The 26,164-nt window shown below is 41.5% G+C and overlaps 1 protein-coding gene and 1 long non-coding RNA gene across 12 annotated transcripts in view; one reads left to right on the forward strand and one right to left on the reverse strand.

Annotated features, from left to right (window-relative positions):
* Positions 1-26,164, forward strand: part of arvcfb (ARVCF delta catenin family member b) — an 865,966-nt gene that overhangs the window by 261,143 nt on the left and 578,659 nt on the right. The window lies entirely within an intron of this gene.
* LOC117511133 lies at positions 18,525-19,068 on the reverse strand. Its single transcript, XR_004560893.1, has 2 exons — positions 18,966-19,068; positions 18,525-18,622 (listed from the first exon to the last, which is right to left on the reverse strand). It is a non-coding gene; the product is annotated as an uncharacterized LOC117511133 (long non-coding RNA).

The raw sequence follows: 26,164 nt of genomic DNA on the forward strand, positions 1-26,164 counted from the left end.
ATATAGCGATCACTGAAAAACTTTTCTAAATGTATCTAAACAATCATTTATCCTTGAAAAATTCCGAGAAAGACTTCTACTATTAAAATGTATTATTTTAATACGCGGTATAAGCACCCCTCGGGCAATTCGACAAAAGACCAACTGCAAATCTCCCAGCAGCAGGCAGCAGTAGCAGCGGGTCTCAATTGATCTGATGGCAGCTGACGAATGCCGACGATGGTATCCAGCAAGCAGCAACACGACGGATCCAACCGCCCCTGAGATGGTTGACGCATGCTAACAGCAGCGTCTCAGGCAAGCGCGACCAGCAACCCACCAGCCGTACTGCAGCCGCAGATCTTACAGGTCACAAAGGCGAGCTACTGGACTTCGACAGTGGTGTTCCAATCATTACAATAGCCGCAGGACTTACTTCGAGTTTTTCGCTGGTGGTCACAATACCGTTCTAACAGCAGAGCTAACGTTGAACATGGACAAGAAGCCCTGTGAGCGTGAGCAGGAAGCCCGTGACGTGAGCAGGTCTGTAATGCGCCAAATCACAGCAAAAGCCGTCTCAAGGCGCCTTACATAAAACAAGTCAACATAAATTGAATAAATAATTAAAACTGAATTAAAAAAATTCAAATACTTAAATAAAAAAAGAAGTAAAAGAATAAAACAAATAAAAATAAAAACTATCCATAAGAAGAGAATAAAAATAGGTTTTGAGTCTTGACTTAAAAATGTCCACAGACTCAGACTGCCTCCACGGTCGCAGGAAGACTGTTTCACAGGGTGGGGTGCACGATACGAAAAGGCTCTTTTACCTGCTGACTTCTTCTTCACCCTGGGAACACAGAGAAGTCCCGCATCCTGCAAACCGCAAAGCCCGGGCCGGCACGTAGAGTTCTGGCCCAGGCCCGAGAGATAACCAATACCAGTGATTAAGCATGATAAAGCAACACAAAATAAATGATAACAGAGTGGCAATAAATAACTAAAGGAACATAACTACAACCTGTGACCAAGGCATAATATACACAATTTAATGAACAGAACTAACTACAGCAACTTAACGAACCAAGAGTGAACAATACATGGATAACAGAAACCAAATAACGATAACATGAACATGACAAGACATGGATAAAAACACAAAAGACACAGGATACAAACGCAGATACGAGGCCATACTAAATAAATCTATTAAATGAATGAAATAAATAAATTTAAAAAAAAAGAAAAAAAAAAAGGACTATCATGACAGCTGTCCCACAGACGTGCATAGAAGAAGATAGCAGTGTGCAGATTGATGGTGTCAGTGTATTTATTCAGTTTCACAATGTTATTTGTAGCTCTTTGCACTTTATGTGTGGTTATGTGAAAGGTTCTGCAAATTAAATATATGCTGCAAAACATTTAAAAGAAATATTTGTGTTACAAGTGTGTTTATCCTAAATTTGGGGACCTTTTTGACACATTTTACTGCAGGCAAATATTGGCCTGAAATATTGACATCTGCCTCCAAACCTTGTCCGGTAATTGTTATCAGCCCTGAAAAATCCATATCGGTCGACACCTAAAGAGGTCTAAATGGCAACGTTTTTCTTTTTTGTCTTTCTCTGTAGGCAGAATGTGTTTCTATATTAAGTGTGTTTTTGAATACGTACGTGTGAGAAGGGAAGGGATGTGAGTCCTCCAGTGCTGGAATGTTAATTGGTATGACTGTTTGCCTCACAGATAAGGCACAAGGCCACTGATGATAAACCAAAGTTCAGGAAGTGCTGCTGTCTCACCACCCCAGTGTGATGAGAAAAGGAATGTTTGTGAGAATTGGGTGGCATGCTAAAATCTTTCTCCACTTTCTCTTTCCAGCAAACTCCACATCTCATTGTCTTATAGCAAACAAATATAACTAAGCAAGAGGTGTTCCACAGGAATACTCATAGCACATGTATTATTAAGGTTGAAGCGGCGCGTATTTGAAGTTATGGTAATGAGGAGCCTTTTACTGCAACAAATCTAAGAGTCATTTGAATAATTTCTCTGCCCATCTTCTTTTTCTTCCTATTCTCGACTTTTCCACATCTTACTTCTTTTCTATTCTGTTTGAGTTGCACATTCAAGGACACAATGTTGGCGTGAAGCTGTGCACACGCTGTTTAAGGAAAGAAATGGTACATTAGACAGCAGCAGCACAAATCTTGACTGGAAAGTCTGAAACATACTGCAAGCATTGTGTACTGTATCATGTTACTCCATTGCATGTTGATTCTCATTTCGTCGTCCATGTTAACAGTGCATGAGTGAAGTGCCCCAGAAGCATCCAGACAGGTGTGTTGCATCTAATGGACTGTGCCCTTATACAGAATCGATGTGCTGTTGTACCAAATCTGTCCTGCTGCGATATTCATCCACTGTAAGATCTCATAATACCAGTATGGTATGGCTGTTGAACACTGCCAAATGCATCCTCCGAGTCCTCCAAATTTTTTATACTGCATGTTCTAATACTGTGTATTTGTGTCAGACTGTTGAGCAATAAAGATTACAATAAAACATTTAAATTACTTCCTCTAAATCATTGATTTTTGCACAGTAAAGATTATAATGAAAATTTTAAATTACATCCCTCACATTACAGGTAGGACAGATTTGGCAATACTTGAACGCTGCTAATTTTGTTCTCTGACTGTATATTCAACATGCAGGGTGGGGACAGATTGGGCAATGCGTGAGCGCTGCTAATTATCCTCCTGAGATCCTCTAAGTCAGAGGTCTCAAACTGATTCCAGAAAGGACCAAGAGGGTGCAGGTTTTCTTTGCAACCACCACTCCATCAGGTGATTTCTCTGATTGAACTGATTCCATCTGCTCAAAGTGATGGTAGGTAGACATATTGTGTGTGCAAGAGACCAAGGTGGACGGGAGTAAGAACAGGAGCATAGGTTCAAGTTGTTGTATCATGGTGAGGATAGGAAGCAAAAATGGTGTTGGGGTCATTTTAAAGGAAAATGTTAAGAATGTGTTGGAGGTTAAGCGGGTGCTTGACAGGGTCATGAGTATGAAGTTGGAAATTGAAGGGGTGATGATGAATATCATCAGTGCATATTGCTCCCCAGGTAGCTTGTGAGAGGAAGGAGAAAGGAATATTTCTAGAGTGAGGTTGGATGAGGTGGTGGAGAGTGTGTGCAAGCATGAAAGAGTGGTGATAGGTGCAGACTTCAATGGGCATGTTGGTGAAGGGAACAGAGGTGATGAGGAAGAGTAATGGGTAGATCTGGTATCAAGCATAGGAAAGTGGAAGGGCAGAATGGCTGTTGATTTTGCAAAAAGGATGGAAATGTCTGTTGTGAACACCTATTTTAAGAAAAGGGAGGAGCACAGGGTAACATATAAGAGTGGAGGAAGGTGCACACAGGTGGACTACATTCTTTATAGGAGATGCAAGCTAAAAGAAATTGGAGACTGTAAGGTAGTGGCAGGAGAGAGTGTAGGTAGACAGCATAGGATGGTGGTTTGTAGGATGACTTCAGGGGTGAAGAAGAAGAATAGAGTCAGAGCTCAACAAAGGATCAGATGCTGGAAGCAGAAGGAGGAAGACTGTTGTGTGAAATTCAGTGAACAGCTGATGGAGAGAGGAAGCATTTTGGACAACTGGAAAAGAAACTCCAGATGTAGTGAGGGAGACAGCTAGGACAATACTGGGTGTGACATCTGGACAGAAAGAGGAGAATTGGGAAAGTCGAAGAGGTGAACAAAGTAGACAGGAGTACAAGGAGATGCAATGTAAGGCAAAAAGAGAAGAGGCAAAAAGCTAAGGAAAAGGCATAGCGAGCTGTACAAGAAGTTGAACGCTCAGTAGGAATGACAGACTCATTCAAGGTGAAGGTGGGATTACACCAAGGATCAGCTCTGAGTCCTTTCTTGTTTGCAGTGGTGATGGACAGGTTGATGGATGAGTTCAGATAGGAGTCTCCATGGATTATGTTGTTTGCAGATGATATTGTGATCTATTATGAGCGTAGACAGCAGGTTGAGTCTAACCTGGAAAGGTGGAGATAAGCTCTGGACAGCAGGGGAATGAAAGTCATTAGGAGCAAGACTGTGTATGTGTGTGTGAATGAGAGAGAGCCCAGTGGAATAGTGTGGTTACAAGTACAAGTGGTGAAAGTAAATGAGATTAAATACTTGGGGGTCAACTGTCCAAAGTAATGGAGAGTGGGGTAAAGAGGTGAAGAAGAGAGTGCAGACAGGGTGAAGAAAGGTGGCAGGAGTGATTTGTTACCAAAGAATATCTGCAAGAGTGAAGGGGAAGGTTTACAAGACAGTAGTGAGACCAGCTATGTGTACGGCTTAGAGATAATGGCACTAACAAAAAGACAGGAGGCAGAGCTCGAGGTGGCAGAGCTGAAATTGTTGCAGTTCTCTTTGGGAGTGACGAGAATGGACAGGATTAGGAATGAACACATCAGAGGGACAGCTCAGGTGGGACAGTTTGGATTGAAATTGTTTGGATGTCGTGAGGGAGGACATGCAGGTGGTTGGTGTGACAGAGGATGTTACAGAAGACAGGGGGAGATGGAAACGATTGACCTGCTGTGGCGACCCCTAACAGGAGCCCATGAAAGAAATAGAAAAGAAACGTTTGCCCGTCCATTTTCGGTTGTTAGCGCAATATCTCAAGAACCACTTGACCAATTTCATTCATATTTAGCATAACGGTGTACTTGGGTGATTCCCCCAACACCAGTCAATTACGGTGACCTTTGGGTCAATTTCAAGGCCACAGTAAGATGTTAAAGATATTGTCATTGCCACCCTAGTTAGCATGATATCTTGTTTGTCTATATGTGGTCCTGCGACAGACTGGTGTCCTGTCCAGGGTGTACCCCACTTCCCCACAACCTGAATTAAAGGAGAAATGCTGCTTTTAACAACCTGGACCTCATTTCTGGCATAAAATATGGTCATTAGTTTAGCAGTGAAACTGTATGTCAGAAAAAGATAAATGGGCAAATAAAAAAGTGTGTGTATGAGCAGTCCTGTACCTAGCCAAATGATGTGGTGTGTGTGCGTGCGTGTGAGTGTGTGAATATATTGTACGACTTGGGGAGTACTGTAGCTTTTATTTTCAGTGAAGCAAAAATAGGACGGAGGGCTAAAACAAGAGTGATTATGACCAAAGTATAATTTCCAAGAGAAAGGAACATGACAGAATTTTGGGGATTATACAGCTCTGCATGTGCTGCACGCACAGCAACACAGCCAGCTTCCTGGAGGAAATTTGTCTGTAGTCATGTCAGTTTTTACAGCATAACTCTCTTTATACCAGCGGCAACAATGAGTCAAAATAACAACAAAGCAGCCGTGCTTGGATTCTCCAACAAGCTAGCTTCCAGTGTAAATTCTCCCATATTAAGCATGCTGACAACAACCACAAGTTATTTCAGAAGTCTGACTGCTGTTGTGGATTTATTCTAAATGCAGTTAAGGATTATGCTGCAGGATATAGTCATAGCGTGCCATGACTATAGTAAGCAATTAGAATTACAGGAGGTTGTTTCCAGACAGTGATCTGAGATCCGTCTGAAAGTGTCACATTTTTACACAGTATCCTCATTTTGTCTCATCACAAACACAGAAGCCTATAACATTTTCAGAATTGTCAGCTGTGTACTATAGACACAGTTTGTTTTCTTAATGACCAATGAAAATATTCAAACATAAACATATTTAGTGAAATGTCTATTTATCATCCCCTGATGTTTCTAAAAAAAACAACAACAAAAACAACAACAAAGCAAACATGGCAATAAAAATGATTTTTGGTCAATAAACTGGCATTAGTGCATTAAAGCGCCTTGGGGCAACTGTTGTTGTGATTTGGCGCTATATAAAAAAATTGATTGATTGATTGATATTAGTTTGTCCAATACTTATCACCATTTGTAGGGATGTAAAAGATTTTTAAAAAATGAACAAGGTCGAGGCTAATAGACAGTTGTTACAAGGTTTGGCACATGCATACTGAGTGTGTGTGTGTGTGTGTGTGTGTGTGTGTGTGTGTGTGTGTGTGTGTGTGTGTGTGTGTGTGTGTGTGTGTGTGTGTTTGTATGTAAGTAGGTATGTGTAGGTGTATATTTATGTTTGTGTATATATATGTGTATATATGTATATGTGTGTATATGTGTATGTATGTTGATGTGTGTATGTATATATATATATGTATGTATATGTGTATATATATATATATATTGATATTGGTTTAGGTGTGTAGGAATCTATGTGTATATGTGGCAAAGGGTATTACTGGTTGTGGGAAGAAGGGGTAGGGATAAATAAGCTGATGCTTCACCCTACCCCTTTTCGGACATGTTGGGTACACAGTAGGAACTTTTTTGTTGTTGTCTTTACTGATCTATCTTGTAATTGTTGTTGTATCAAATGTTCGAAATAAACAGTTTTCATTCATTCATTTTCATTCATTCATTCATTCATTCATTCATTTTCATTCATTCATTATGACTAGAAACTCTCCTACTGTAAGAAGTGGCTCATTTTATATTTTTGTCACAAATGTCATTGAGGTCCATCTAGACTGGAAGGCCTGTCCACTTAGTCAGGTGTGTGATTATGCATGGATGAATGGTCAGGGGCATAGTGAGCCCCCTATCCTGCCCGTGTACCTGGCAAAACAGCACAGAAATGGATCGTTCCGATGAAACCCAATAAATACATTATTTCAGTATACAGCACCTCATTGTCAGTTGTCTATTTAAAAAAAATTCCAAGCTCAATTTTTCCTACTGCACATATTCCAGTTAAACAGTATTCAAGTTAGTTAGAATGTCAACATTAGTTACATATAAGTTATTTTAAAAATTAGATCAACAGTATGAGCATAAAAGCAGAACATACGCAGTGCATAGACCCTCATGATGTGTTGGGGTCTTCATTTTATGCACTTATGCAGCACAATCCTTTGTGCCGTAGTGTCACCAGCAAGGCATTGTCTCAGTCCACTCAGCCATAAATGGGCTTCAGCCTACAGTGGTCCATCAAATACCCCATCACATTATGGCCAATACAGTGTAGCAGAATGATCCAGAGCAAGTTAAATACTTTGCAAACTAGAGAGCTGTAGAAAGACAATGCGATGGGCAAAATGGAGCCAAATTAATTAATGGACTCTGTTTTGTTCATTAGTCTGTTTATTTCAACAGCTGGTCTGCTCACTGACCAAACAATTACACCTGCAAAGCATTGTTGAAAACAGCTTGCTGAAATCAGTATCTTGTGTGGTTCCACACTGAAGCTGCCACTGTACATGTATTCACATTCTGTCACTAGTGACACATAAGTCTATAAGTTATAGCTGCTCTCAGTATTAATTACATCCTGACAAGAAGCTGAGAGAGACCATGCCCTTAAGTTTATTTCTCATGAGCTCTGTCTTTGGATGAACCAGAATGATGATGTAGTGTTCCGAGGATGTCTGTCTTCAGTTTAGGCACTTTTCCACTTCACAAAAGTAGCACTACTCGGCACTACTCGGCTCGACTCTACTCGGTTTTTTCGCTTTTCCATTAGGGTAGTTTTTAGTACCGGGTAGGTTTTTTTAGTACCTGCTTGAGAGCGGTTCCAAGCGAGCCGAGCCGATACTAAAATGTGAAGTCAACAGGCTGCCGGCCACTGATTGGTCAGAGAACGTCGTCACTGGATGAGTCATGAGTGCGCCGTCCGAGAGGAAAGTCAAAACCCGCCATTTTTAAATAGTCACAGCGGCGTTACAGCGACCGTCGTTTTCTTTTGTTTCATGGCGAGTTTTTTTTTTTACTTGCACAAAACCACACTGTGGTCTGTGGATGAGCTGCGGACGTTTATGTTTGGTGGCGGAGGAGAGAATACAGAGTGGATGAAGCGATCCAAAATGAGGCCGCACTCGGCTCACCGGACATTACAGCAACTCAGAGAACAGCTGAAAAAGCTTAAAAGTGATTAAAGGACCACAATGACCGGAGTAGGTTGGACCGTAAAAGGGCTGGAAACGGTACGACCGCAGGAACACTGTTTACGGACAACACCGGCAAGCAACGGGAGGCAGGATGACCGGGACTCGGCTTTGTTGGAAGCGACGGATGGTAAGTGTTTTTGTGACTGTAGTCTGCTTGAAAGCACCGTTTAACGTTCCTTTTCCCATTGGTGGGAAGCACACTTTAACAACCGAAGATTGTGAGTCTAAACTTGTGTTAAAGTAACATCGTTGTCTCATGTACGCGGACACAGTGAGCTAGCTGATTGCTAACTAGCGAGCTAACTAACTCCGTGCTCCGCTTTAAAGTATTAACTTCTGACAGAAAAACACCTCAAGTCAGCAAGACAACAAACGTGTACATTTGACTCATTTAGTGCCATTACGGTGATGTGTTTTTTTTCTTTTTTTTTGACATGTCGCCATTTTGTGTTTTTGTTGAAGAATCCAGTTCCATAAGCGAGAAGGGTTCGAACACCAGCTTCAACATCTGTATCAGCGTCCAGCACCACACAGGAACGTGTCATCACAGGTAAGAATAACGTGTCTCACATCACCTTAACTTCCCAAATACGATATATATATATATATACAGGGTGACCCCCCCCCTCACCAAAAAAAAAAAAATCCAGAACCCATAAATATTGTCATAAATCCCACAAAGGTCCAGCAAAATTTGCTGGACCTTTCCAAAGTTCCCAAAGTTTCAGTTATCTTGATCGCTTTGCATAAAAGTCATGTTCTTTCAAAATGATGCTCCAAATGATCTGATTTGTTGGAGGATAAGTTTGAAAGAACATAATTTTATGCAAAGTGACCAAGATAACTGCAGCTCTGGGGAATGATCATACAGAGATTGAAGGGTGTTTTTTTATTTTTTTTTTTAAACTTTCTTTCCCATTTCCACCTTCATTATTGTCCAGGCAAGAGATAAAGGGAGCCTGTTCCAACAGGAGAATCTGACCATCTTGAGTGACGTTGAGGCTGAAGCTGAACTGGTTCAGTGTGATCGACACATCCGGCTGATCCTTGAGGAAGCAACGGTGGTGGAAGCTGCATTTAATCAGGCATATCTTGGGATGCTGGGTGAACTTGTGCACGCGATGCATGACCGCATGTGACCTGCGCCCCCAACCCAGACTACAGACACATGAAACTTTTGTATAGTTTGTGTTGCTTTTTTATGTGTGTGTATTTGCTCTTTTTGTTGCAGTAAACAATTGGACTCATGTGACTGTATCATAATTTGTCATTTCATTCTGAGTCAACAGTAAAAACATTTTGGTTCATTTCTAAGAATTTTTAATTTGGGTTTTAGCCTCTCCTTAAGACACTGCACACTACATACACCTGGCTGAATCTTTACACAGATGCTAGAATAATCATGTCTAAACTGAGATTTTACCAAATGGTATTTAACATAAACAAAAAGGTCAAGGAATTTTGAACAACCAGTTTTACTGTCTGTTACATTCACATTTATGACCCATTAAATGTAAAACCTATTTACTACTGGATTATGCTTAAACAGCTTCTCAAACTGTTAGCCTTTAAATCAGTAAACCTTGGTAACTTTTACAAATCAAACTGATGTTACACAAAAGTGGAGACATTTTAGCAAAAAGTACAGTAATTTATTCAAACTTCACAGTGAAACATAACTGGTGTTATAACATGATGATGACAAAGGTGTCCCATTCTGTGGCATGAAACCTCTGCAGCGGTGACTCTGAGAAAACCATCTGAAACACACACATACAGCATACATATTTTAATTAGTGCTGTCAGGTTATTAAAAATAATGTGATTACAAGGTTTGTGATTAGTTAATCTAAATGAATCATTTAATTGCAGGTATATTAAAAAAACTCAGATCTGTGTGTGTTTGGGACATTTAATAATCAGGTAAAAAATGATCAGGGTTGTTTTTGTTACATATCAAGGAGGTATTAAACAAGCTGTAAATTGGTCTTAAATTGGGAGAACTGTCTAAGTGTAATTTGGATGGGTTAAATGCAGGCAAATTTCATTGTATTTATGTGTACAATGACAATAAAAGGATATATTATAAAGAATGTCTATAAAAACAGAATTGTGGGAGTTTGGAGGCTGATTCTTTCTGCACAATATGACTCCTTTAATAATTATCTTATTAGATTTCATATTTTAAATTTGTCCATTGAACATTAAAATCTGGATGAAAAACAAACGTTTTTAATGTGTTTTAAGCCTGTTCGAGTTCAGTGATGATGTTAATTAACGGTCATTAAAACCGAATCAACATTTGTGCCGTGAACGTCAGTAAATGCACAAACTCCCACATTTGAGATTTAACAATAAGTTATCAAAGCAAGTTACTTTGGTAAAAAAAAAGTATTGACATTAACACATTTATTGCTCAGAAACGCGTCTTATTCACAGACCAAGTCACTGATGTCAAAACAAAATGGAGCAAAGTGTGACTGAAGGCCTGATAGGTATTGTAATTAATCTAAATTAACGCTTTATTTGACAGCCACAATTTTAATAGTTAATAGCGACAGCCTGCAGTTATTAATTATTTAAGAGCTACTTAGGAAGCTAACGATTAGCTTACCGTCATGCTTTGCCTTTTCATCTCTAACAGCTTGTATCTTCTCGTCTTCATCTCATATGAATTCCCAAAGTCATCTGTACGTCTCAAGCGTGTTTTTCTCGCCGCCAGCAACTTTCTCTTAAAAACTCACACAGCAGTAAACACACGGAGTTCGCCATTGTTTATGTTTGTGTCGCGTATAAAAAGATGTCACTGCAGTTTTCTCTGCTGACCCTGCCCACGTTGAAGAGGTACCATTTGCAGTGGAAAAGCTCGCGCTTGGAACCAGACCGAGTAGAGCCGAGTAGAGTAGAGCTGAGTAGTGCTGGAGCTTTGTAGTGGAAAAGTGGCTTTTGTGTCTTTTCAGCCTTTGCCTTGACTGCACTTTCAGTGAGTGTTTTGTTTGAACTTTTACTGTGTAGTATTGCTATGGATAGTTCAAATGTAAGGTCTGGTGACAGAAAAAGTTGCCATCTGTTTCTGCTGAGTTTGTAATTACCTCTGCCAAAGAGTTAGGTTCACCCACGTCTTTGTTGGTTTGTTAGCGGCATGACACTGAAATGAACAAACCTATTTTCATAAAATTTTTCTGCCATCCTTATCATGGTGGAGAGGTTTGTGTGCCCCTATGAACCTGAGAACTGTGTTGTCTGGAGCCTTCATGCTCCTGGTAGGGTCTCCCATGGCAAATTGGTCTCAGGCGAGGGGCCAGACCAAGAATGGTTCACAGTGACTCCATGAAAAATGAGGGAAGAGGAAACGTGATCTGGCCCAGAAGCCTGGGGTCCCTGTCTGAAGCTAGTCCTGGACAAAGGGCCCATCAGTGAGTGCCTGGTGGCCGGGCTTGCCACAGAGCCCAGTTGAGCACAGCCTGCAAAGGAAATGCAGAATTTCCATTTCCACCCTGTGGGATCACCACCCATAGGGGAACTACTTGGGTTGGGAGCTCTGTCCCATCAGTGGCAGTGAAAGTCGGGGGCCTCAACGGACCAAACCCAGGTGGCAGAGGGTAGCTCTGGGGGTGTGGAAAGTCGCCTCTCTGTGGGAAGGAGTTGGAGGTTGTGCGGGAGGTGGGAGCACTACCAGATAGCTCTGGTGGGCCTTGCCTCCATGCACAGCTTCGGCTCCAGAACCACTCTCCTTGATAGGGGTGAACCTTACTCTTCTTTGGAGTTGCCCAGGGTATGAGATCACGGGCAAGTGTGAGGATACTCACGAGTCCCCTGCTGAGTGCCGCTATGTTGGAATTTACCCCCGGTAGATGAGAGAGTCACCTCTGCGCCTTCGGGTAGTGGGGGAGGAGGGGAACTCTGACTGTTGTTTGTGTGTATGCAGCAGTTCAAAGTATTCTGCCTTCAGGGAGAGTAACTGAATGGAGTCCTGTATATGGGGCTCCAGTGGGGGACTCCATTGTTATGCTGGGGGACTTCAGTGCACACATGGACAATGACAGAGATCTGGAGACCTGGAGATGCATGATTGGGAGGAACAATGGCCTCCCTGATCTAAACTCAAGCGGTCATTTGTTGTTGGAATACTGTGGTAGTCATGGGCTGTCCATAACGAACACCACGTTTGAACATAAGGATGCAGAAGTGTACATGGAACCACCGCACCCCAGGCCAAAGGTCGATGATCGAATTTGTGATTGTATCATTTGATCTGAGGCCACATGTTCTGGACATTCAGGTGAGAGAGGAACAGAGCTGTCAACTAATCACCATCTGGTGGTGAGTTGGATCAGAGGGTGGGGGAGGACTTTGGACAGACCTGGTAAGCCCAAACAGATAGTACGCGTGAACTGGAAATTTCTGGGGGTGCCCACTGTCCGGCAGATCTTCAACTCACACCTTCGATGGAGCTTTCCTGGCATACCTGAAGAGGTTGGGGGCATTGAACCAGAATAGGCAGTGTTCAAAGTTTTCATTACTGACGCCACAGTGGGAGCTGCTGCCTAAAGATCTTAGGTGCCTCAAGGTGCGGCAGCTCTTGAACATCCCTGATCACCGGTGTGGTAACATATCCAAGATACATATCCCAGAAGTCCTTCTGGGAGGCAAAACAGTGGGTGTGGGAGGAGTTCAGAGTAACCATGGAGAAGGACCTGATCTGCGATCGTATGGTCAGATGAAAATCAAACTTGTTTGATATTCTGGTCGGCTGTCGTGAGGGTATCCCGCTGCTGAAGCGGTACAAGCGTCCAACCTCTCGCACTGTGCCTGTGCAAACACAGCAGACCTGTCTTGTAATGTTTTTTTTGTTTGTTTTTAAACTTTGATGTCTCCCATCAAGAGTTTATGTAAATTAAGTTTGAAAAAAAAGTCTGTTTATGTTTTGTTTCTGGAAACACGAGTCTGACATGTGGTTTTTGAATGTACAATGTGTGTGAGAACATAAATCGTGCACTCTGAACTTTTACACCGTGCGGTTCTGTGGTACAGTTTGAGCTGGAACTGAGTACAGTGATTGAAAATGTCAGCCCAGCTTCAGGGCGAATACTGCCATGAACACTACTGGCCAGTAGATGACAGTAGAGACCTTGAAAATTTGCCGAAACAAAATTCCAGATAATCTGTGTCAGCTACTCTACTACGTTTAAGATGCGTGGAATTTAATAAATGCAAACACAATAACAGCATCTATAAACCCAGATAATATATTCACGAGAGGTTTAGGCACTAGAGTTTAATGCTGTTGTCTGTGGAGCCTGATCAGAGTGTGTCAAATGTATTTCTCATGTCGTGAACGTACTGAGATTACCCTATCATACCCATAATGCACCTGGACACAGCATGTCCACACTAAAACCTTAAAAATTAGCGCATTACTTTAAAACTAAAACATATATCTGATATTTTCACTTTATAAAACTTCAGGACGTGATGTTAATTTAAATAACTTGTCCAAAATTAGTTTGGTTAAAATTTGAACCATAAGTTAAAAATGTATGCCTGTCGATGACTTGGGTGATATTGCCCCCATATCAGTATGGGGTTAAAAGAAATGAGGGTTTTTTTGTGACCAGTTCTCCTTTCCCTGCAGAGGATAGAGCAGTTTCTTCTAAAGAAGCTCTCCCCTGTTTACAGAGGAGAGAACTACACATCTGCTACAAAACATTTAACAGGTAGGTGCTCAACTGATTTTAAATTTTTATGTGTTTGTAGCTGTTCAGCTTGTGTTATCAAGTTAATGGTCTAAAAATTATTGGACAAAATTTTATCGGAAGATAATTAGTCCGGTAATGGTTTTCAAAGTTATCTGAAAAGATAATCTGATAATGAAAACATTATCTTCGATAATTATCGGTTATCGGATTATCGGAACTGTGCCCACCACTGAAATTGGGCTACTGCTGGGTGAAGACGTGAAGAAGAGGAGAACATTTCCACAAACAGCGGGAGAAGAGGAAAACTAGAAGGGTACAAATGAGAGTGGGGACTTTGAATGTTGGTAGTATGACTGGTAAAGGGAGATGGCTGGCTGTATGATGGAGAGGAGAAAGGTAGACATATTGTGTGTGCAAGAGACCAAGTTGAAGGGACGTAAGAGCAAGAGCATTGGCGGTGGGTTCAAGTTGTACCATGGTGAGGACAGGAAGAGAAATGGTGTTGGTGTCATTTTAAAGGAAGAGTATGTTTAAAAGTGTGTTGGAGGTTAAGCGAGTGTCTGACAGGGTGATGAGTGTGAAGTTGGAAATTGAAGGGGTGATGATGAATATCATCAGTGCATATGCCCCACAGGTAGGTTGTGAGATGAAGGAGAAAGAAGATTTCTGGAGTGTGTTAGATAAGGTGGTGGAGAGTGTGCCCAAGCATGAAAGAGTGGTGATAGGAGCGGACTTCAATGGGCATGTTGGTGAAGGGAACAGAGGTGATTAGGAAGTAATGGGTAGATATGGTATCAAGGATAGGACTGGGGAAGGACAGATGGTAGTTGATTTTGCAAAAAGGATGGAAATGGCTGTGGTGAATACCTACTTGAAGAAAAGAAGGAGCACAGGGTAACATATAAGAGTGGAGGAAGGTGCACACAGGTGGACTACATTCTTTATAGGAGATGCAAGCTAAAAGAAATCAGAGACTGTAAGGTGGTGTCAGGAGAGAGTGTCTAATTAGACAGCATAGGATGGTTGTTTTGTAGGATGACTTTAGAGGTAAAGAAGAAGAGAGTGAAAGCTCAACAAAGGATCAGATGGTGGAAGCTGAAGGAGGAAGACTGTTGTGTGAAATTTAGCAAGCAGGTGAAAGAAGCACCGGATGGAGGGGAAGCAGTTGTTGGACCAACTGGAAAAGTACTGCAGATGTGGTGAGGGAAGACAGCTAGGACAGTACTGGGTGTGACATCTGGACAGTGGAAGGAAGACAAGTAGACTTGGTGTGGAACGAAGAGTGTCCAGGAAAGCATAAGCAGAAAGAGGGCTGGTGAAAAAGTGTTGGGATAGTCGGAGAGATGAAGAAAGTAAACAGGAGTTCAAGGAGATGCGGCATAAGGTGAAAAGAGAAGTGGCAAAAGCAAAGGAAAAGGCATATTGCGAGCTGTACAAGAAGTTGAATAGTAAGGAAGGAGGAAAAAGGACTTGTGCTGATTGGCCAGACAAAGGGACAGAGCTGGAAAGGCTGTGCAGCAGGTTAGGGTGGTAAAAGATGGTAATGTGCTGACAAGTGAGGAGTGTGTGTTAAGAAGGTGGAGGGAATATTTCAAAGAGCTGATGAATGAAGAAAATGGGAGAGAGAAAAGGCTGGATGATGTGATGAGAGTAAGCCAGGAAGTACAAGAGATTAGTAAGGAAGAAGTGAGGGCTGCTATGAAGAGGATGATAGAGTGGAATGGCAGTTGGTCCAGATGACATTTCAGTGGAGGCATGGAAATGTCTAGGAGAGATGGCAGTGGAGTTTCTAACCAGATTGTTTAATAAAATCTTGGAAAGCGAAAGGATGCCTGAGGAGTGGAGGACAAGTGTGCTGGTTCCTATTTTCAAGAACAAGGTGATCTGCAGAGCTGCAGTAACTACAGAGGCATAAAGTTGATCAGCCACAGCATGAAGTTATGGGAAAGAGTAGTAGAAGCTAGGCTTAGAAAACAGGTGAAGATCTGTGAGCAGCAATATGGCTTCATGCCGAAAAAAGAGCACTACAGATGCAGTGTTTGCTCTGAGAATACTGTTGGAGAAGTACAGAGAAGGCCAGAAAGAGTTACATGGTGTGTTTGTGGACTTAGAAAAAGCTTATGATAGGGTGCCAAGAGAAGAGCTGTGGTATTGTATGAGGAGTCTGGAGTGGCAGAGAAGTATGTTCGGGCAGTGCAGGACATGTACAAGAATAGTGTGACAGCGGTGAGATGTGCAGTAGGAATGACACACTCATTTAAGGTGGAGGTGGGATTACACCAAGGATCATCTCTGACTCCTTCTTGTTCACAATGGTGATGACAGGTTGATGGATGCGATCAGACACGAGTCCCCATGGAGTTTGATCTTTGCAGATGACATTGTGATCTGTAGTGAGAGTGGAGAGCAAGTTGAGTCTAGTCTGGAGAGGTGGAGAATGCTCTGGAGAGCAGGGGAATGAAAGTCAGTAGAAGCAAGACTGTGTACATGTGTGTGAATGGGAGGGAGCCCAGTGGAATAGTTACAAGGAGTAGAAGTGGTAAAGGTAGATGAGTTTAATATTTGGGGTCAACTGTTCAAAGCAATGGAGAGTGTGGTAGAGAGGTGAAGAAGAGAGTGCAGGCAGGGTGGAGTGGGTGGAGAAAGATGGCGGGGGTGATTTGTGACCGAAGAATATCAGCAAGAGTGAAGGGGAAAGTTTAGAAGACAATAGTGAGACCAGCTATGTTGTACGGTTTAGAGACTGTGGCACTAACAAAAAGATAGGTGGCAGAGCTGAAGATGTTGAGATTCTCTTTGGGAGTTATGAGAATGGACAAGATTAGGAATGAACATATCAGAGGGACAGCTCAGGTGGGACGGTTTGGACACAAAGTCAGAGAGGCGAGATTGAGATGGTTTGGACATGTGCAGAGGAGGGACTCAGGGTATATAGGGAAAAGGATGCTGAGGATGGAGCCACCAGGCAGGAGGAGAAGAGGGAGGCCAAAGAGGAGGTTTATGGATGTGCTGAAGGAGGACATGCAGGTGGTTGGGTGACAGAGGAAGATACAGAAGACAGGGTGAGATGGAAACGATGATCTGCTGTGGCGACCCTAATGGAACAGCCGAAAGACAAAGAAGACCACCTCCAGCAGACAGTCAAGGGCAGTCAATGATATAACCTTTATTTCCTTCAATTCTTGGTGATGTCGTAAGGATTTTTGTAAAAGAGAAAATGGGAAAACATAGGAGGTCTGTTAGAAAAGTATCCGACCCTTTTTTTTTTTTTTTTTTTGCAAACACCTGATGTATTTTAATCAAGCGTGCTTGCATGAGCCAACCTTGAACCTTCCAGGGCTGTGAAAACTCTGCCCTGGGGAAAGTCTCTAACATTGTCCAAGCCAGTACTTCCCTCAAGTACGATGGCAGTGGAGATGGGCTGGAGGTGCACTGCGTTTAGACCAGTGGTGTCCAAAGTATTCCAGAAAGGGCTGAGAAGGTGCAGGTTTTCTTTGCAGCCACCGACTCCAGCAGGTGATTTCACTGATTAACATCACTTTGAGCAGGTGGGATGAGCTCATCAGTGAAATCACTTGCTGGAGTCAGTGGCTGCAAAGAAAACCTGCACCCTCTCGGCCCTATCTGGATTACTTTGGACACCACTGGTTTAGATCCTGCTGCTGAGCATTTTCATTGACAACAGTCAACACCCCAAATGTCACTGAGGCGAGTACTTCTTTCTCTGTTTCTTGCAAAAGAACAACACACGACTACCTTTTGAATCTGGTCTTGTTTTGGGGAAAAATCCCCTGCTGCAACTCTAAATTCATTCACATTGTATTTTAATTCTGTAAAATGGAGGTTTTTCAAAGTGTGAGATAGGAGAATTCACATCCTTAATTTAATTACATTGTGTATTAATTTAACTAATTTACTAGGGATTCTGATCATTTATGAGTGAGATCAGAATCAGAATCCACCTGATTCTGATCAACTGAAATAATTATATTTTAAATATAGTAAATATGAATTGTCAATAAATTGAGATCAATAGGTTTCTTTCTTCTTTCAGTATGTTACTTACAAAGCGAGTCTTGCACACTTTACTGGAGTTATCACCAAGTACAATTGGAATGCCTTTGAGGACAACGGAGCCAGGTGCTGTCACATCTGGCAACTAAAAATATAGTGAGAACAGATGTAAAACTTTGTAGCATTTTGAGGGGTGGGGGGAATGTGTGTTGATATACTGTTGTGTATTTCTTCTAATAGTGCAGGCTTATATTAGAGTTTCAGGTTTTATCAGTATAATTGGTAATATCTAAATACCTCATTTTACACATCCCAGTTTCCCTACATTTTCTTTAACTTAATACAAACTCAACGTTTCATTTAAATTCCAAATGAAATGCCCCCGGTGGATGCATTTCATTGAGCATAAAAAGCACCATATTGTTGTACTTTCTTGTTACTAACAATGACAGACTGAGAGACGTGTAAAAACCTGTTGGATGACTAGTCCACAACAATGGGTATAGGTGCTGTGAAAGGATTTTAAAAAGCATGATTAAGTTGTGGAAGTGATTAAGTTAGTGTATTTATGGGTACATATCATTGGTACGGTCACCAAAAGAGTACTCTGTCTTGCTTGCTGTCCACAGCAGAGAGGTAGGCAGTGTGAATGGTACATGATGCAAGCCTAAGATCTATTGCCACCACCCATTATGATGGAGTGTAAATTACTCAAAATTGAAAAAAAACAAAAACACAATGGAATCCTTACCACCCAGGTGATGTGCTGCATCAGGTCTGTCAGTTTTTGTCCTGTACTTCCTTTTTTGGACTTGAAAAGATCAATCAAGTGAGTGGTGTGTTGGTTTAGTGCTTCATAGAAGTCTCCTTCAAGATTCTTACTGGCCATGTGATTAAACTCTGCAAAAACCTGAAAAATGGAGAGGGGAAGGCGGGAGAGGGATAGCAACATTAAGCTGACCATCATTCTATTAATTCTGTAGCAAATTGAAGAGCTTAACATATGAAACTATGGTGAATAATACATTATTAATGTTTTTACACAAATAACATTAGTACACACACTGCTGTTAAAACATTTTACTAATTTGTATATAGTGCAAGAGCTATTTTTTTCATGAGGATGAAGTGTTTTAACACTCCACCGAATGTATTAAGATTTCTGGCCTCACAGCTTTGACATGTTCTGACTAACATTTGATCTGCTGGAAACTTTATGGGGGGAGGCAGGCCAAAACAAACAAGTAGCTTACCTGTCTCTCAGTGAAAAGTGCTGGCCATCGTTCATCCATGCTCTGTACATCAGGCTTCTGTGTCACTGTGTCCCTTCTGCGCAGTGGGAATGTTTGGTCCATTTGCGAGCACTGTACACGGAAAAAAGCATGCGTGAGGGGAGATGACACATCCAGTAGTCAGGTACTGGACCAAACAAATCAATGCTGAAGAGACAGAAAAAAAGTCTGCACACTTGTGCTCCGTCTTCGTTGCATTTATCTTTGTCTACATGCATGCAGACTTTTTTCTTTCTTTCCCACACTCGCCCCTCTCACCAATTTTCTCTCCCACCTCCTTGTTCCACATCCCAGCTTCACTTGTTCTCCTTTTTTTTCCAAGCGCTCATTGAAAAAGCATTTCCAACGTCTCTGAAGTGTCCACGTTTCTAGCGTCTTACTTCTGTTTGTACACCTGCCCCTTAGTATGAATTTGTAAAAACGTAGTGCAAGCTAGCTTGCAAATGTCTGAAAGGATATGCCACAAGCCTCTCCCGCCTCCCAAAAAAGTTACGAGCCCTGTCTCTCAACATAATGACTTGAATTCAAAATACTAAATTTCACCAAAACAGAGTAGTCAACCATAAACTGTAGTCTAAATTTGTTTCCAAAAGTGTTGAAGTTACTGTTACGGTGAAATAGTGGTGATATTTGAATTTGATTTAATTGATACTCAACAGACAACAGTGGTGGGCACAGCTAACCCAAAAGTTTCCAAAACTTTAACCCAAAACTTTCAGTATGGTCTCCGGTACACGCACGTGAGAGAGAAGAAGGTGATCACAAACCTGTAAGGAAGCGTCATTTACCTTGAAAGCATATAGTGGTGCAGCCATGAGATGGACATCTTGAAAAGGAAAGCAGGTTTGACTTATGGTTTTGATTTAGAAATCAAATTAATCCGGATAGAATAATTACATTAATGTCAACTCTGTCATTTGTACAAAGTGAAAATATAACTAATTCTGAAGTTTTGAACATTAACACACACAGATGCCCAAAGGGATTGTGGGTAAACTGAGCTGTTTAAGTTGTGATTCGACAACCATGTGATATAACCAGGCGTCAGTAGATGACAATGTTCTATGCATTTTGACCTATCTACTGGATGGCAGTGGGAATGGTGACTGGTTATATCACATGGTTGTCGACCTGAGTCACAACTTAGCAAACAGACTTTTCGGTGTTGCAAATGCCTTTTTTTAATCTATCCGACAGTGGTCCATTTGCAGTCTGAGGACCATCTAACCACAATTTACATATTCCAATGGTGGCAAAACAGGGTCTGAAATGATTTGAGCATATACGAGGGAACCTCAAGATGGATCTGGCACCTCAAAGCCTGCCGGTATGACCTGCGTGTGCCATGTATAATAATGGCCACCACCCGGAGCACAAAGGAACTGTTGAAATGTACGTGGCATGCTTCATCATGATAATAATTATGAATTATTATCATGTACATTGAATATGAACAGCAGCTATCAAACCAAAATCTTAGTGTGCTACTGTTCGTACGCCACCGCAAATCTGAACAGGCTGTTATATCCACAATAGCCCTTACAGTACAGATATTTGTCCATTCCTTCCCATGGGTGATGTAAATAATGTGAACTATTGTCTCTATCAAGACTGCATATAACACGGGCAGCTGCGCCTCTCCGTGGTGCGCAGTAACACATCAATGCATGAGTCAGGCTCGGAGCTGAACGGATTTCACTGCTGTAATAAAAGATCACCTTCTAACTCTGTAGGGGATATACAGTAGTGTTCAGAATAATAGTAGTGCTATGTGACTAAAAAGATTAATCCAGGTTTTGAGTATATTTCTTATTGTTACATGGGAAACAAGGTACCGGTACATTCAGTAGATTCTCACAAATCCAACAAGACCAAGCATTCATGATATGCACACTCTTAAGGCTATGAAATTGAGCTATTAGTAAAAAAAAAAAAAGTAGAAAAGGGGGTGTTTACAATAATAGTAGTGTGGCATTCAGTCAGTGAGTTCGTCAATTTTGTGGAACAAACAGGTGTGAATCAGGTGTCCCCTACATAAGGATGAAGCCAGCACCTGTTGAACCTCTTTGAAAGCCTGAGGAAAATGGGACGTTCAAGACATTGTTCAGAAGAACAGCTTAGTTTGATTAAAAAGTTGATTGGAGAGGGGAAAACTTATACGCATGTGCAAAAAATTATAGGCTGTTCATCTACAATGATCTCCAATGCTTTAAAATGGACAAAAAAACAGAGATGCGTGGAAGAAAATGGAAAACAACCATCAAAATGGATAGAAGAATAACCAGAATGGCAAAGGCTCACCCATTGATCAGCTCCAGGATGATCAAAGACAGTCTGGAGTTACCTGTAAGTGCTGTGACAGTTAGAAGATGCCTGTGTGAAGCTAATTCATTTGCAAAAATCCCCCGCAAAGTCCCTCTGTTAAATAAAAGACATGTGCAGAAGAGGTTACAATTTGCCAAAGAACACATCAACTAGCCTAAAGAGAAATGGAGGAATATTTTGTGGACAGATGAGAGTAAAATTGTTCTTTTTGGGTCTAAGGGCCGCAGACAGTTTGTGAGACGACCCCCAAACTCTGACTTGAAGCCACAGTTCACAGTGAAGACAGTGAAGCATGGTGGTGCAAGCATCATGATATGGGCATGTTTCTCCTACTGTGGTGTTGGGCATATATATCGCATACCAGGTATCATGGATCAGTTTGGATATGTCAGTATACTTGAAGAGGTCATGTTGCCTTATGCTGAAGAGGACATGCCCTTGAAATGGGTGTTTCAACAAGACAATGACCCCAAGCACATTAGTAAACCAGCAAAATCTTGGTTCCAAACCAGCAAAATTAATGCCTCGCAGATGTGAAGAAATCATGAAAAACTGTGGTTATACAACTAAATACTAGTTTAATGATTCACAGGATTGCTAAAAAAGCAGTTTGAACATAATAGTTTTGAGTTTGTAGAGTCAACAGCAGATGCTACTATTATTGTGAACACCCCCTTTTCTACTTTTTTTTTTTACTAATAACCCAATTTCATAGCCTTAAGAGTGTGCATATCATGAATGCTTGGTCTTGTTGGATTTGTGAGAATCTACTGAATCTACTGGTACCTTGTTTCCCATGTAACAATAAGAAATATACTCAACACCTGGATTTATCTTTTTAGTCACACAGCACTACTATTATTATGAACACTACTGTAACATGGAACTTGTGGCAGGCCGTTACACCATTAATAAAAATGAATCTCATCTCCAACAGCGGTCCAGGAGTGATTCACAGCACAGGGTGGACATGAAGCCAGGACAGCAGCCTGCGGTTAAAATCCTCTCACCCAACAGAAAAAAAAAATTCCATGTGATAATCCAACCATCGCAGTGTCAAGAGTTGGGTTGTGCTCCTGAAGTGGGCAAACATGAAAAATCCGTCTGAGGGACTGCATGGCCCAACTGCCAGAAAACTTTGAGTGAAGCTGTCCAGTGGCAGGTGCGCGCATGTGCTTAGTGGCCCATGCAATGTTATGCATACACACACACACACACGGCTGAGTGATAATTGCAACCCCACGCATGTGCGTGGAGCATGAGGAACATAGCGCTGTGGTCCCGTGTTTGCCATCCAGACATCTGGAGATCAGGCAGTCTGCAGTGCCTTTTATGGCCATCTAACAGCAGTCTGTGTTGTCTACATACGCTCTGTATGTGACCTGACAGGTGTGGACGAGGCAGTCTGTCTGTGCTCCAACACCGCTGACCATGCCTCTTTTCCTCCCTACTGTGTCAGATTATGGCAGTATTTGCCATGTCATTCTTCCTATGTGTGACGGGGGCTTTATGTTGCATTTAACATGATTTGATATGGCTAAATTAGAAACATAATAATTGATTGAAAGGATTTGACATAACTATATTAAATACTATGAGATAATCCAGGTTGTTTTTCAACTTAATATGAGACATTGTTCATGTTCAGTATGCGATCCAGAGTGGACAGAAATTTGACAAATCTTTTCTGTATCACCAACATCATCTTCTCTTCCCACACACTGTAGCACCAGAACAAAATATAATAACAAGCAGACACAAGACTGTCAGGGTTTGTGCTGAAGAGGCTTGCCTTTGAAATTTGGATTTATTTTCTTCAGCACCTACACAGTCTGAAAGTTTGACCAGCTGATGTAACAGGTGGGACTAATAATCGTAACTGTATTTAAATGTAGCATAAGCTCTATCTATTAATTGGGAGCAAGCGCTGTCGGCAGCTGCTAATGAAGTAACTGTATAAAATAACTAATAAAGTAACTTTCCAAAGTAACTGTGGCAACACTGTTTATGACCTGCATATAACATAAAATATAACAAATATAAAATATGCATCATATTTAACTTAAGTGGCCTGAAGCTGTGGCTCTTGCAGTCAATTACAAACCATTGAAAATCATAAAATACTTTAATTTATTCCACTTCACAAAGGCCAATTGATATGTGAGAAGTACCCATCCTATGGAGCTAATGCCCCTTGACTTCAGGCACAAAGAGGTTGTTTGCCCATACCACTCTTTTAAAATACGAATCCCTGGTTTCTGGTTTGTAACAAAGTCCCGCCCACAGCACTGATTGATTTGTTAGATGTCACAACTTGAGTTTGTCAGTGCTGAAGCCTGCTGTTGTCAGGATGTGGCACAAACCAGGTGGACACAAATGCAAACTCACAGCAGGTGCAGTTTGAATTAGATTTAATCATTGTACCAGGCAGGGTTTCAGTTCACAGGTGGTCCAGCAATGAAACAAAGGTACAGACTGACGTGAGACGGAGGCTTGATCGGAAAACAGGCTGAGGTCAAAATACACGGTGTGGTGGCAGTCAGAGTCAGAGACAAAAACGTGGTCGAGCGAGGGACTGTGAGACTGTGAGGGCTTAAATAACGTGATGTAATTAGTGCAACAAGACACAGGTGTCATTGAAGGTTCTGGGAGGGGGCGTGACCAGGTAAGACAAAGGTAAGTGCGAGAGAGTGAAAAGCAGGAAAATACAGAGTGGAGTGATGAAAGAAACAAAGACACATGAGCAAGTTCAAGAGTGGGAGTGAATGAAAATACAAAACAGACAGAGACAAAGTGTGATACAAAGACACAATGGTTGGTGCAGTGATATGGAGTGAGAACATACTTGGGTGGGCGTGAAGGAAACAGAACAATGAACAAAGCTAAAACAGAATCATATATTAACTAGACCTGACAGAACTAAGTAGAAGGCAGAAAACAAAGAAATCAATGATCTTAAACAAAACTAGAACCGGACTGACACAAATCAAAGTATAAGAATAAATGCAACAACTGATGAGCAAAAAATAAACAAACTAAAACCAGTGACCAAACAACACAGAATAAATCATAAACAGAAAATGTAATGCGAGGTCTATTAGATAATAAACCGACCCTTTTATTATTTTTTTTAACTATATGGATTTGAATGACGTGCGATTACACCAATCATGCTTGAACCCTCGTGCGCATGCGTGAGTTTTTTCACGCGTGTCGATCACGTCATTTCCCTGTGGGCAGGCCTTGAGTGAGATGTGGTCCCGCCCTCTCGGCTGAATTCCTTTTTTCACACGCTGCTTGAAATGGCGCGCATTGCTTTATCAACATTTTTTCTGGACCTGTGAGGAATATCCGAGTGGACACTATTCGAGAAATTCAGCTGGTTTTCGGTGAAAAGTTTAACGGCTGATGAGAGATTATGGGGTGTTTCTGTCGGTGCAAGGACTTCCCACGGACCGGGACGTCGCGCAGCGCTTCCAGGCGCCGTCGTCGGCCTGTTTCGACCTGAAAACATCCTAATTTAAGGCTTAATTCACCCAGGACGTCATGAGAGAACAGAGAAGATTCAGAAGAGGCTGGCATGAGGACTTTATGCGGACATTCCACTGTTTAAGGACATTTTTTAATGAAAGACGTGTGCGCAAATTCGCCGAGTCATTTCCGTGACGACTCGGCAAATCTGTGTGCGCCGCGACAGGAAAAACACCTCCGTGTTGAAAACCATTTGTAAAATTCAGGTGGCTTTTGATGGCTTTCAACAAGTGAGTAACTGAGAAATTGTTTAACAGCTTGGGCATGTTCCAACTTGCCCGTTAAGGTTTCCAACGGAGGTGTTTTTCCTATCGCGACCCCCCGCGGCCGGGTCCGGCCCGACATGCGACTCTGCCCGCACGTTCTTTCATTACAAAATGTCCGTTAACAATGGAATGTCCGAATAAACTCCTCATGCCGACTTCTTCTGAAAGTTCTCTGTTCTCTGATGACTTCCTGGATCAACAGAGCCTGAAATATGGAAGTTTTCAACTTTAAATGGTGAGACGCTGCTGCCTCGAAGCGCAGATCGCCGTCATGCGCCGCGGGCCGTCCTTACGGCGACACTACCAGACCAAAATCTCTCATCAGCCGTTAAAATTTTTACCGAAAACCAGCTGAATTTATCGAATGGTGTCCACTCAGTTGTGCCTTACAGTTTTGAAAAAAATTTGATCAAACAAAGCAGCAGTCTCTGAGCCATTCCTAAACAATGAAAAAATCGATGAGAGGGTGGGCGACTCCTCACTCAAAGACTGCCCACAGGCGAATGACGTAACCGACAGGTGTGAAAAAACTCTCGCATGTCCACGAGGGTTCAAGCATGTCTGATGTAATCACATGTGATTCAAATCCATATGGTTTTTTAAAAAAATAATAAGGTCGGATACTTTTCTAATAGACCTCGTACATAAAGAAACACAACTGGATGAAGATTAATTTAATTTAATTTAATTAGCTTATAATAGAATAGAATAGAATAGAATAGAATTTATTTCAGCAACAACACAGCAGCATAAAGACAACATATCAAACAAATCAAAAAAACAAGACCAAATTAAACACCGTGTGCCTGAAAAGGGGGTGGGAAGAAGCAAAGCTTATAAATGACCCACCCCTCATACCCCATCCCAAAAGTCCAAGTCCAACATATAATTACACTTATGCTCACACTCCTATATATACAAATAAGCAAATTAAATACATACATCCACAAATTTCTACATCTTTTTTTTTTTAATTTTTTTTATGATTTTCTTTATATCCAGAAATTATTAATTTCTTATAATGTTTCTTAAAACAGA

Source organism: Thalassophryne amazonica, chromosome 5 (assembly GCF_902500255.1).
Source record: "Thalassophryne amazonica chromosome 5, fThaAma1.1, whole genome shotgun sequence".
NCBI classification, from domain to species: Eukaryota; Metazoa; Chordata; class Actinopteri; order Batrachoidiformes; family Batrachoididae; genus Thalassophryne; species Thalassophryne amazonica.